Raw genomic sequence first — 3,748 nt, 5'->3', positions numbered from 1 at the left:
GAAATCCTATGTACTCTATTTGCCCATAAAAACTGGGAGCATAAGATGACTACCTTACCTTGAAATAAAACGAATACTCTCGCTCGTTGTTTTGTTTTGTTTTTTTTTAAGTTAAAATAAGTATGCTAGTAGTTCAAAGGTATTACAAGAATGCACAAAATTTTATCAATTTCAATGAAATMTATTTTATTGACCACAATTATTAAAGAGCTGTTTAAAAAAAAAAATTAAAAAAAAAATTAATGATATTACAAAAAACAGCGACAGCATCAAGAACATTCAGGCAATGTAAGAAAGCTTGGGAATAGGTATTTTAACCTGCCCTTTGATGCAGTGAAGCCCTATAAATATTTGTTCTTCCAAGGTAATTGTATTAAAACCCTGGAAATAATTTATCTCTGGAAGAGATGGTTTGCATTCTGCATGAACCCGCAATTTGCATCAGAAGATAGAAAATCACTCCAAGCTTCCACTTAATTTGGTGATGGAATTTTAACAAGGGCTTCCCAGGTTTCCCCTCGGGCACATCATTGCTGCRGTTCTTTATGTTTTGAAGGACATTGGGAAGATGCCTGCTGCTGAAGGATGGTGCAGTATACTACAAGAGGACATTTCATTTGTAGCACAGCAAGATGGAATTTCCCAGAGGCCCTTCAGGGGATGTGTCATACAGAAGAAATACATGCCCACATGCAAGCACTGCAGCAAACKGTTCTCCTTTTGTACCTAGATGATTAAAACTGTCAATTAAATATTTACTTTCTGCATTTAATTTATTATGCTCAATGGCTAGATATTTAAAGCAAAAATAAATGTGTTTTGCAGTATCTTCTGGGCTTGAAATATTACAGGTGCATGGGAGTCCCCTTGATATACATAGTGAAAAATATTGACAAGATTAAAAGGAAAAAAACCTCAAAAATGTATTCACTGGTTAATATTTATTTTAAATATTAACGTTGAAACAAATATTTTCCAAAATAGACCTTCATCATGTGCTTATTGTAAAGATTGGTGCTGTAATTGTCAGTATAAAGCTAAACAGTCTGTAAAGAAACAGAGAGCAAATTAATCTGCCTCCTCCTTTCTGGGCAAGTTCAAGAGAGCATCAACAGTTTGAAAAAGTCTAGCCATGAAAAATTATAGCCATGAAAAGGCAACATTTGCTGTCTTTTGATTTTCTTCAAATCCTGTTGTGTTTGATTTGCAAAGGCCATAATTTTCTAAGGAATAAGTTAATTAAAGAAAAAAAAGAAACAATTTCTACTTGAAGTTCCTTTAATTGAAGATTTAATTTCAATTTTCGTTATTGCAATGTCAAACACAGGCAATCACAATTTAACACACACAAAAAAATTGCAGTGACATAAAAAATTATCACTATGGTGGTGTAAAGACCTGGCTTAATTCTCCAACACTCCTCTTCCTGTGAAAATCATTGCAAAATTTTTATTATGGCTTTTCGAAGAAGTTTTTAAACAGCTAAACATGGACAAAGCTGTTAATGAAAAACTGAAGTCATGAAGTGGTGCAGATAATTTCTACTGGAATAACCAGGAGAAATCAAAGCCCGTTGAATGGAAGGAGATGGACAAGTGCACAAATACTTGAACCCTGTGCATGGACCAAGTTAAGCAGGGCAGAGTTACTGATCAGTCAAGAAGATACATCATTTGTTTGTTGCTAATACACATATAAAAGCAGTTCAGACAGCTCAGAATGAAGTTGTGGGCTGATGATCTTGATTTTGCCTGCGTCTATTCATGTACTCATAGTCAGGCTTGTTTAGATCCAAGAAATTAAGACAAAGCTGGGAGAGAATATTCATGTCCAATTGACCCTGCTTATTTTACCATACTTTCTCTTCAAAGTTWAAAAAAAAAAAATTCTCAGTTTTATGGCTAGAGGAAGAAGAAAGAAAAGATAAAATAACACAAGATACTTTTTTTTCAAGGTAAGATTTTTAGGGAAGAGAAATGGAAGAATGCCCAGTTTTCCTTGTTCATATTTCACTGGGTTTCTGGGTTCTGGGTGTTATTTGTCTCTGCAGGTACTAAAAAAATTGCTTTGAAAATCCCTTGAAAATTTAGAGAAGGAATAGAAAAAGATTTTTTTTGAAAATCAGACAATATCTCAACTAGGGGCAATGCAATTTCAACTGATCCTGTAAGAAAAGATTAAAGCCCTGCTTCTTTTTCAAGATACTTAATCACCAACAGGCTATTCTATAAAACCAAAATTTGTGTAACTATCTAYTAACTGTGAAAGAAAAGCCAACAGTTCACTATGCTTACAAGCAGAACTTCTTTGAGAAGGACATGCAGTCTAAGTTCTCATTTTATTGCCTTATTTTTCAAAGTCAGATTGTGATTCTTATTTGTGTTGGACTAAATCTGTTAAAAAGGGACTGCACATAATTTCATAGAGTTATTCAAGATTAATGTAGGCCTATCTGTCTTTAAGCAATTATAYTGATCTTATGATGTTTACATGGGTTCAGAGAAGCTCTTACTATTCTTAGTTTTTTGATGGCTAAAAAAGGTTTTGTTTTTGGTGGGGTTTTTTACAGCGCACCAAAGGCTAGAGGCTCAATCTGCACAACATTTACTCTAAGGTATAGAGCCTGAAACAAGTTATAATGCCCTGGCTGAAGCAGAAGCTGTAGAAAACAAACTTCTCATGTACTGCTTTAAAAAAAAAAAATTAGTGTGCATTATCTATAAGAATAATGTGAGTTTCTGTCATTTTTTGTGAAAGTAAAAAAGGATTCTTTTATCTGAAGTCCTTAGAGAGGCAGAAGAGAAATGACAATGGATCAAAAACTCTGTACTATTTTCCTGATTGCTCAACTGTCAAGAACAAACAGTTGAGACAATAAATTAGTCATTTGCAAATATTATTATAACATCAGCATGGTAACAGGCTACAGTATTTCAGGAGTTAAAAGAGAGAATGTGTCATCTTTAAGATCCCTGTGTCATCTTTAAGATTCTAGCTTTTATCTCCATTTCAGCCATTTATTTCAATTCATGCACATAAGACAGAGAATAACAAGAAAAAATATGAAAGACAAGATCAAACACCTGGATCCTTGTGGTCTCACGTATGTGCCCTCATCTATGTAAACGTGTTATTGTTTAATGCAATCTCCCCTACAGACTAGGTAGGCATTTTAAAAGCAGAGGATTCAGGTCATTTGGCTCTGTGCCTTATAATTCTTCCTCCTACCTGGGAATCAAAGACASCATAAGAATATTTGCAAGGCTGTTGTTTTTTTCCTCTAAAAAAGGAGGAAAAATACAACAGATGAAAATGAAAACCAACAGCCTAATTAAAAAAAAAAGAAAAAAAAGTTAATCAATAATGAATGAAGCTGTTTACAACTTATTCACACAGTTATAAATCATAGAAAAATGTTGTTGATATTATTAACAACATCTATTGTATTGGGTTTTTGCGCAAGGTTTTGGTAGTGGGGTGGCTTACAGTACAAGGGTGGCTGTAGTGTTCCCAAAAATGGGAAAAAATCACTGTGACGGGAAATGTGAGTCAGAGGAAGAGGAGGGAGAATATAAGAGAGAAACAGCCCTGCAGTCACTGAGGTCACTGAATAAAGAGAAGCAGGAAGTGCTCTGGGCCCTGTAGCTGAGATTTCCCTGCAGCCCATGGTGCAGCCCATGATGAGCCACGCTGTGCCATGCAGCCCATGGAGGGCACAGGGAAGCAGAGATCCACCTGCAGACCATGC

Source organism: Malurus melanocephalus, unplaced genomic scaffold (assembly GCF_030028575.1).
Source record: "Malurus melanocephalus ecotype Western Australia unplaced genomic scaffold, MMel_1.1 scaffold_186, whole genome shotgun sequence".
Taxonomy (NCBI): Eukaryota; Metazoa; Chordata; class Aves; order Passeriformes; family Maluridae; genus Malurus; species Malurus melanocephalus.
This window is presented reverse-complemented; position numbering follows the sequence as displayed.